This window comes from Dermacentor silvarum, chromosome 5 (assembly GCF_013339745.2).
Source record: "Dermacentor silvarum isolate Dsil-2018 chromosome 5, BIME_Dsil_1.4, whole genome shotgun sequence".
Taxonomy (NCBI): Eukaryota; Metazoa; Arthropoda; class Arachnida; order Ixodida; family Ixodidae; genus Dermacentor; species Dermacentor silvarum.
In genome coordinates this window covers 57,377,543-57,388,518 of record NC_051158.1, presented here as the reverse complement: position 1 = coordinate 57,388,518, position 10,976 = coordinate 57,377,543, and positions in this window count along the sequence as shown.

The following is a 10,976-nucleotide window of genomic DNA, read 5'->3' as shown; positions in this document are numbered from 1 at the left end:
TTTTCTTTTCGCGAGCACCACGGTTCGCCCTTGTTGTGTTGTGGGCTGCAAACATAGCAATCGGCGGCATATCAAGCTGCGCCATCCGTGCCCCCCTGCAAGGCAGCATGACGAGCGGAGTGGCTGCAGCGCACCGGACTGCCTGTATCCAAACGGTGCCAGCATCTACGCGTTTGCGGCCGTCACTTCACGTCACAGGATTGCCACAATAGAGTTTAGCGTGTCCGGTATTCAGGTAAACGCACGCCCAAGTGTACTGGCCGTTTTACCACGTTTTACGTGATGAACGGAGGCGTAAACGTGAACGGCTTGCACGGTGCAGGCACGTGGCGGCACAAATCTCAGCCAAACGTACAGCTAATATAGCAGTAACCAAGTTTTTTCTACTTTCTCGCTGGCTCAAATACTTGGCAGGGGCGTCATCTTGAACACGTTGTCTTTTTATATGTTCAAAATGTTTTACACTTTGTCACAGGAATATTGGCTCTATATATGGCTGGTTAAGCTCTGCGCCACCAGATAGCTGGGCCGTTCATGCCGATCACGCCACTCACGTACGTCTACGAAGCTCCTTCATCACAGCGGTATGGAGGGGCTTTAGTTTTAGCCTGTGGCTATTCGTCAAAACACCCAGCTTGCCTGTGGTTACCGAAATACCGGACACGATCGGCGCTGCGACAGAACGCGCGCAACGCAAGCTTCTTGGTCGCTTTCGCTGGGGATCGAAGGCCGGGCGGCTAGCGGAGAGGTTGGAAAGCCTTCGCGCACTCGCTCCAAGACAACTGGAAATAGACGACAACGTACGTCACAACATGACGTAGAAGTCATCGAAGGTGGTGCTTAGCCCCGATCACTCGGCCAACGAGTTGAGGAGGAAATGCATGGCTAGGGAGGAGGGTAACTTGTAATCGTCCGTAGCTCTCTTATATGAGACGCTTCACTTAAATTGTGACGCAACTGTTTTACTTTAGCTGTACCCTACACGTCTACAGAATTTGTCCGAACCGTTGGACGGAGCCTTTAACAACCACTTCGTCAGCTCATGAGTTCAATTGAATCTACATCCAAAACTTGCTCGTTTTGTTAAGGCAAGACACACCTTAGCGCTAAGTGCAGTCAACAAACAACAACAACAATAATAATAATAATAATAATAATAATAATAATAATAATAATAATAATAATAATAATAATAATAATAATAATAATAATAATAATAATAATAATAATAATCAATCAATCAATCATGTTTATTTAACGTGCCCAGGAACAACCCTAAGGTCAGAGTGCTGGCGCACGCATACATTACAAACCAAAAACAAGACACTCAGGGAAAAATCATTAAAAAATAAATGAATAAAAATAAAAATTGTGAAAATAAGAGAGTACGGACAACAAGGCGTAAAGTAAATACAAAAGAAAAAGGAGGAGAAGGGCACTTGAACAATACATGATATTATAATACAAGGCAAAGCTCGGAAAAGAACGATGACAAGGAGTTATGAAAGATATCAAGTTCACGAAAGTAAGTGTTATAAAGATTCTGCATTCTGTGGACAGTTGAGTGTTCGTGAGGATAGGCAGGAACATGGAAAGGTCTATGTTCTCTGGTGATCTTGCGTGGGATGCGGAACATGACACTGAGAAGTTCGGGACACGTGAGGTTACCGTGAAGGAGTTTAAAGAGAAACAGAAGGTCAGCGCGATTACGTCTGTCGCGAAGTGAAGGCAATGACAATCCAACAGTGCTAGTACAGGGTGCAATGTCCAGGTTTGCAAAGCGGTGATTATATATGCTTAGAAACTTTTTCTGGACACGATCTATAATGTCACTGTTGGATCTAGAAGAGCCTTTTCAGACGACCGACGCATATTCGAGTTGAGGAAGGCAGATGGTCGTGTATAATTTGCGGAACGGTGTAGGAGACTTGAATTCCCTCGATAGTCTGCATACAGAACCAAGAGAGCGCATACCCCGCATTGCCACACGTTTAGTGTGAGCCGAAAAGTGTAAGGTTGCATCAAAAAGTCACCAAGATCATTGATCTCGCAGACCCTACACAACGGCACAGAATCTATAGAACAAGAAAAAGAAATACTTGCTGTTTTGCGTGTGAAAGTCATGACTTTGGTCTTAGCAGCATTCAAGGTAAGGTTATTATCCTTGCACCATTTAGAAAAGGAAATAATAATAATAATAATAATAAAAATAATAATAGTTACAGAAGCTCGTTAAAACAGTTATTACGAAGGAATAGAACAAGCACGGCACCCTCGAAGCCTATGGGACTAGCCGGGTGGGCGACGAGTTCGCGACCTCACCGAACCTCGAATAATGTTCTCACCGGACCTCCAATATTACACTCACGCACTCACTTTCCAAAGTAATTGTGATAATCGCCAAAGAAACTCATTAAAAATCAGTTGATGAAAACAAATGCGGTCTGTTAAATGAAAGCAGTCCAAAATTTTCTCGAAAATTACATTTTCGCGGGTATAAAAGGCGTGGCATTTTGGTTTTCAAGGAATCTCTACATTTCCTTGCTCTTTGGTAACTCGAGTCAGAGAAATGCGCAATTAATAGGTTTTCTTTCGCTGCTATAGACCCACAGTGCCATATATTGCCATACACTATCATCTATAGCAGTTTGTGAGGCCTGGCTGAAAACTAGAGCATAAATGACAAAAAAGCCATCTGACTATGACTGTCGACGGAAATGCTATTAGCATTCCAGTAATGAAGCGACGCACTACTGTGCTGAAGTCGCTTTAATTTATTATATATAGTGGTATTTCTGAGACTGCCGTTGCTTCCGCTATTTCCAACATACGCTGTCTCCGGTACCAGCACACTTTGGTAGGCACTCGCTTGCCCAGGAGGGCTATTCTGTACGAGTCCAACTAGTTAGTGGTCTGTCCACTTCGGCTGTCACCATTGGCTGTCGCTTCACGAGCGCGAAGGTGCCAGTCAGTCTTCTTCGCACTTGTGAAGCGGCAGCCTATGGTGACAGCCGAAGTGGACAGTCAACAAGGTGGACTCTTACAAAATAGACCCCCAGGTCTTCCATAAGAATGACACAATCACGACGACTCAACGACCACGCCGTGTCGACGATGCGATGCCGATGAAGGAATGACGTGAATATAGCGACAAAGGCGGTAGGATAAGGGCATGACGATAATGAGATGATTCAGAAATGGCCACGACAGTGCAAAGACGGCAACGTGACGACTATAGCATGAGGACAATAGCATGGCTATGATGGTATGAAGACAACAGGATGGCTCAGTGGGATGACTTCATGCCATCATGGCGTGTCCATGGCACGAAGATAATGGATGGAAAAAGAATGCCTAACAGTGACTGTTTGACGACGACGAAATGACTATTGCATGAAAACTGCAGTATAATTATGATAAAATAACGCTAGCATGATTACGACACAATGACGGCAAAGGAATGAGTCGATGGAAAGACAAAGGCGATGTGATGATGACCGCGTGACAACGGGATGACGTTTCTGAAATGAGGACGATGGTAAAAAGACAGCATGACGACAATGATAAGACGACTCTGTCACAGCGATAGCATGAAGACGACAGAATGGAGTGAGTCGGATGAAGTAATAATGAGGACGATGGAACGATCACGACTGCATGCACGAGAACACCACGAAAACGACAATTCATGATGGCGACTTTTTGACGACCAAGAAATTACGATGATGGTGCGAGGACGGTGTGAGGACAAAGGAAGTATGACGACTGTATGAAGACGACGGCTTGGCGACGACTGCATCACGAAGGCTGTAAGACAACGATGGAGGGAAGTCAAATGAGGAAATTGGAGCTATGACGAAAGTACGACACTACGGCATCGCAAACATGGTCAGACAACGATTGCATACTGATGGATGACAAAGGCATGACGAGAGTCGGATGACAAAGCTAGAATGACGACGATGCAATGAATACAACGATATCAAGAGCACGACCACATACATAGCGGCCCCAGATATTAGACAACTTGGGATAATCATGAAATTATTATGATGACAAAGCTGGAATGATAAAAAATAGAAAATGACGTCCACCAAGCATATACATGCTAGCCCAAGCTATTAGACAAATTGGGCCAAGCCGGCGTCGAAGGCATCATGACGACGGCACGACCAAAGCCAGATTACGAAGCTGCAATAGCGGCGATTTCTTGACTACAACAAAAGACGAAGACGGTATGACTACAGATGCATGACAGCGTCTGTTTGACGACGACGCAATGGCTACGTTAGCTTGACAACGGTGGCCGAATACCATGATTGAATGACAATAGCATAATTACGGTACTAAGAAAATGCTAAATTGAAGCTGGATGGAACTATAAAATGCTTTTGTTAACCATGCGGTAGCTTATTACCGGCGGAGCTGGTTAAGCCGGAAGTTGGCCTGTATTGAGGGCGAGGACTTACGGAGTCGCCCTCTGTCGGAAGCGCATCCCTTGCGTAGTATAAGGGATAGAGCGGCGCGCTTCTCATATTGTTGGGCTGTCGGCGCTCAATAAAAACACCACGTGGGAGCCTTCCTGGCCATTTCTGTAAGTACTCTCGAAACGAGAGAAGTATTTTACAGCCAAAATAATATTCTTGGGCAAACAGAAAGCACAGAATGGTTTAAAGACGCTATCTCCGAACCGAATACGTACAGTGAGCGCCCACTGCGCGCGGTTGCCGCGATGGACTTCTCCGAACCGGCTTCTTGCGTGAAAGGTAGGCAATGGCTGCGAGAAAACTATGCGAAATGTGTTCATGTAGTGGGCTGGTCTATGTAACCACATGAATGGTCTATGTAACCACATGAATGGTCTATGTAACCACATGAAAATTCAGGGATCACACTCGGCCGCAGCAACCGACTGCGCGTCTGCATGCGTGCATGTCCGCGCACAATTTTGGCTGCCGAGCGCGTTTTCGCACCGTGCTGTGAGTATTAAGCCGCAGCATCATATGAACATTGGACAGTACACAAGCAACCGTTGTTGCGTGGAAATGCATAGTGAAAATGTGCCCAAGTGGGTTGCGTAATCTCTTGTTCCAAATTGACGCCAAACAATGATAGCGTGCTTCACGAACACTATTGAAAACTTCGCCTAAACCACATGCCGCAATGTGCCGGGACCCCAGATCTCTTTCTCCTATCGGTTGTAGCACTCGGTCACAGAAACCATTATGCACAGTACAACGGATGAAAAAAAATGATTTTCACTTGAGGAAACGGCTCGAGTTCTTCATTTTCCAAAATTCTCTGTCCTAGGTACAAAAAGCAGCAGGTGACGTATGTCGTGACAGCACTGAATAAGCGAAGTTGTGTGTTTCTGTGTGTGCGTTTTTTTTTTTTTTTTGTCGGTTAACGCATTAACTTTTCTTCTAGGCGCAATTCATATTTTCTCTTGATATGCTATTTGGTGGCCCTCTTTCCTTGGTAATCCCGGAGGTGTGCGATTTAACAAAAGAATGTCAAGTGAAGTGACACCATGAGGCACATGTGGAAACATAAATAACCGCAAACCTATCTCTTCGACTAACCCGGATAGGACAAATGCTTCATCTGAATTTTTCTCCGAATAGTATTTCGCAGCGCTGAATGTAAACTTCTATTTGTTCTCCAACATACACCTATGCTTCTATGGGACGATGTAACTTGCTACTTAGCCAGTGCCCTCTGCTACATCTTCATAGTGCGGTATAGCATGTTCAAAGAAAAACTCTTTGAGCAGGCTCACGTTCTTTCACGGTCTTGTGCGTTCACTACTCTGATTTGTCATGTGTCAGAGTTGACCACTTGACACGCAGATTTACAAATTCCATTAAAAAATTCATGCTCTCTTAGTTTTCAAGGCAGCTGATGGCCGTTAACTTTACACACTGCTTCAACAAACATAAGAAATACAGGCTTACAAGAAAACATTGCCGATATACAAATGTCTATAAGAACAGGAAGTCAGTTTAATATTTTTATTTTATTTGCAGTATCTTTAGCACGCTGTAAACCTAGAATATCTCCATAACGATACAAATTGTTTGTCGGTCTGCCAGATATGTAAATATAACACTGAAACAAACTTATATGAAATACATTGTTCCTATGCCGCGCTGCTATCCAAAAAAAAAATGAAATGTCTTTTCTTCCAAAATGAATTTATTGCTTCCCCGTAAGTGCCTGAAAGCACCCAAAGTTGTACTGCTTTACACATTTCGTACGAACTCTTATAGATGGCTGCTAATGGTATAATTGTTATTCTTTTTTATACGCTGAAACAAAAATCTGTTGCGTAGGGCCTCCGCGGAAGCTCCTCAGTATCAAATGAAGTTCACTGTCTCTCTGTCTGTCTGCCTGTCTGTTGCGTAGTCAATCAACTGGCCGTTTACCAAGACTAGTGGTACAAAGAAAGTTACTGCATTTGGAATTATATGCTTCTTGTGAGATTCCCGTGGTGCATGCTGCATTCATTCACTTCATTGTCGTCTTTTAGAGCACAATTTGCAACATTGACTTTTAGCTAGGGCCCACAAGACCAAGCTGGTGGCAACAATATGTTCCTATAGAGCCTCAAACCACCTGTGACAACTTCATACATTTTAAATAAGCACGCGCCTTACATGCATTACTCCGTGATGATCTACCGCGAATATGGCAGCCCTACGCGCCACGGCGAAACCAAAAAAGTCGCAGTTTCACCCGAAAAGCGAAGCATCGATAGCGATAGCAAATTTACTAGTAGAGTAGACGGAGTAAGGATAGTAGTTTTATGGGCTGCATAAACTTGGACACATTTGCTTACTAAATGAAACAACAAGCATGGCGTCAGCGCGCTTAAGCAAACATGAATATATCACACTCGATGAGCGCAGACGAGCACTGTCAAAACACTTGCGTGAGCAAGCACTGCAGGAGCAGCGATCGAAGGTTCGTGTGGTATATCGCTTGAACGAAAATTGAGTGGCGAAAGCACAGCGCATACAAAGGTCAGAGCCGTGTGGAGATCGCTTTCCCGATACGGTGCGCTCGACAGCCCTCAGTCGCACAAATTACAAGTACGCAGTTCCTGGCAGAGTAGCAGCCAGCGCACCCTTCCTCCCGGGCTGCCCTCCCGCTTTCCTCCTTTCATGTGGGAGATTGAGTCGCCAGTTCCCCTTGCGTCCGGTCTCAAGATACACATTTAGTGCCGCAGCTAAACGTTGCCTCCTCTCTCTCCCTCCCTCCCGTCCCCCCACGGCCTTTCGCACGACCGGAGACATCGTGTTTGCTCTCCGCCGTGCGTTCCTCTCCGTGAAAGCGCGCGTCCATCGCACGCTTTCACTCGCACATACAGCTTACGGGGCGCGGCGGCAAGTTTATCGCCGTTGGACTTTATACGGGACCTCTCAGCAACGACAACGGCAGGAATGCGCTTGGAGTGTCCATATACCTGCTATCGCAATAAATTAACTAACATTTGCGTAGCTTGCACTAGTGGCGCAAGGCTAAAGAAACAGCGGAGCTGATCGAAACCCAGTACTACTGACTCAACCCCAGTATTTTGCGGAATTTATTTTTATTGATCGATTACCGCTTACCTATTCATTGGCTATCGATTGGCTATCGCAAGGTATTGGCCGCGTATACGGGCTAGGCTAAGCACTACCAAGTCATCCCCAGCATTTTCCGGAATTTATTTGTTATTGATGGATTATCCATTAGCTATTGATTGGCTATGGATTGCCTATCGCAATATATTGGCCACGTATTTGGGCTAGGCTAAGCACTACCGAGTCATACCATCCTCGCGCTTACACAGCTTCGCTAGTTACAGGGGTATGTGTCATTGCGGTTGGATCTTTCGGCACAACGGCCAGGATCGGTCCACGTTATCTGTTCGCTCTGTACGGAGTACCGGTCGGCCTAAGCAACTCCGCGACTAAAAAAAGAAACTGCCGTACTGCTCTGCTAGCTTTTGCTGTCTCTTCGTGCGTTGCGGTGCGTGCAGGTGGCTGTGCGTGACTTCACTGGAGCAGAAGCTGTCTATTCGTCGGACGACGAGAGACGAGCGCATCATACACGCATTGTATGCTACCATTGTATACAGACTGTATACGCACTGTATACACGCATTGTATGCGGTATCAGTGCTTGTCTCATCTGTTTGTGGTTTGTCTTGTGTGTTTGTGGTGAATATTCCTCCTTAATCTCTACCAACTATCCACAACCGAAGGACTACCGACGAGGGACTACCACGGCAACATCACGAGAGCCAGTTGCGCGTTTAGAGAATGCAGGCGGTCTCGCTCCTCGTGCACCACTGCACCATTTTATTGCGAATAGCTATGATAGGGATACTCCAAGCACATTTCTGCCGCCGCCGTCGTCAACGCCGTCACCGTTGCCGTCGCCGTGAGGTTCCGTATAAAGCCCAACGGCGATAAAATCGTCGCCGCGCGCCGCAGGCTGTGTGCGCGAGTGCAAGCGTACGAAGGAGAGACTGCATGCGCGGCTCAATGTAGCGCACGTGAGGGAGGAATACAGGCCGGAAGCGCGTGGTCTCTCGCGCGCGAGGCACAAGGGCGAGGCGGCGGAGATGAAGAGATAGGGCGGGAAGGGTGCACTGCTATATCCTCCGTCGGCTGCTGCTCACAGCGTTTGGCGCTGAGCCGTGCTCCCTCAAGGGCTGCAGAAGATAGCGTCAACCTTTCCCTTTCCTCAAGAACCACTTATCATCACAGCGCGGCATATCTTGAAAGCGAGCTGCGACGTTGGCGAAGTGCCCGCCCGCGCGGGCCTGATCTTCAAAGCGGTCTGCAATGGGAACAAAGTGCATGCGCCGTATGTGCTGTGCTTTCGACGTCGAGTTCGCATTGAAGCGAGACGAGAGACAGCGCGCGGGTCAATTTGGCCGCTGATGTTGGCACGCTTTCTAACTCCTTCGTTTTTACAGCGAGTTTCCGCTGTCATCGAGTGAGATGGGTTCACGTTTACCTGTGCGCGCGTGACACCGTGCTTGTCTGTTTAGTTAGTAAAAAATGTTTACGACTTTATACGGCCCATTAAACTATTATCCTTGCTTCGCATAGCTCTACTAATTTGCTATCGCAAACGATGCTTCGCCTTTCGGGAGAAACTGCGACTTTTTGAAGCTACTACTCAGTCAGCGTGGCGTGGACGTTAATTACGGACGGACCGTACAAGAGACCTTATAATGCAAAAAAAAAGGTAAGGCGTGTAAACACGGACACAAGAGGAGAGAAGTGGACAAATCAGACGGTGTCTGTGTTGTCCACTTCTCTCTTCTTGCGTCCGTGTTTGCGCGCCTTACCTTTTTTGCATTACGAATCCTTACCAACTAGCTCAGCTTTCTGTCGTTCCAAGAGACTTTCTTCTGGTGCGTTGAGGTGACATGTAGCTTTTGTTACAATTTATCTAGTGTGTGAGATTACGCGGTGAGGAACTCAGCGCACCTACAGGTGGAGCAGCCAAAGCGAGCGAGAAAGTGCGGCCGCCACGTAGTTGTTCAGGAAGCGTCTGTAACATTGTCAGCATCATCATCATCAGCAGCAGCATATTCCTATCTCTACCGCAGGACTAATGCCTCTCCCTGCAACCTTAGATTAGAGCACTGCTATGGCCGATTTTTCGAGCCCGGGCCCGGCCCGGGCCCGTTTTTACGTTGGGCTGCCCGCCCGAGCCTGACCAAAAGCTTAATGGTGATACCCGGACCCGGGCCGGGTCCGGAAATAATGTACATTACCAGCCCGGCCCGGCCCACCACCCTTTACCTTAGGCCCGAGCCCGACTCAAAAGCGGCCCGAACCCAGCCCGAGACCGAAAAGATCACCGATTGGCATTAAAAAATAAAAGAAGGAAGATAATTAATGAAAGAAATTTATTCTTAAGGCATAAATACAAGTTATGCAGTTGTGAACACCATTTGAGCTGTCTGAACCAAAATACCAGCGGGCGAAGTAGTACGAACGACCTTGCCGAGCACTATTGACAGCAGTTTCAAACGGCGCGACCGTGATGCGGCCCAATCCACTTCTATCGCAGCGCCGCCACAGTATTTTTCCACGTCGGGCGCCTCACTGCAAAGCATGAGCGCCCCCCCCCCCCCCCCCCAACCGCTCGTCCCACTCAACCGTATTCTAGTACATTATAGCCGAAGCGCAGCCCCGACCGATCGTGAGCGCACCACATGGATGGAGTAAATGGAGAAAGAAAGCTCTCGTTTCTCAATTGGTGCAGCCTAATGCGCTGCTGCTAGCCGACACGTTGAGAACATGCGGGCAATTATGAATAGACGCAGTGCCATATTTTAGCCACGTGACGAATTATCTTATCATACCGGTCATCGTTTTACCAAATCGCCTTTGAAGAATCAGCAAGTCGCGAACGCGCTTGCACCGCGCTGAAAGCATTAATTACATTGATTTAGGTAAGGAATACAATGGCATCCTTTGATTTGAGGCTGACTTCAGTCTTTCTGGACTTCTACATTCTGTTCAAACAGCGCAAAATACGATGGAAGAAGAAAGGGAAGTACACAGGAGTAGCCCTGCTAGCTTCCAGCTGCGCCGAGGCAACATGTTTCTCAGAGTCGAGACGCGCGAGGATAACTCGCTGCACGTTACACGCACACCCCCAGAAAGTCCGAGCCCGGCACGGGCCCGTGTCAAAATACCCGAGCTCTGCCCGGGCCTGGGTCAAAAAGCACACACCGTGCCCGAGCCCGGCCCGAGCCCGTGAAAGAACTGCCCTACCCGGCCCAGCCTAGCCCACCGGCCGGGCCGGGCCCGCGCTTTCGGGTAAGCCCGAGCCCGTGCAGTGCTGTACCTGCGATTGCCCCTGATTTGTGCTAGCTGATTCCAACTTGCGCCTGCAAATTTTCTAATTTCGCCATCCTACCTGGTTTTCTGGCGTCCTCAAATGTGTTGCCCTTCCCTTGCAGC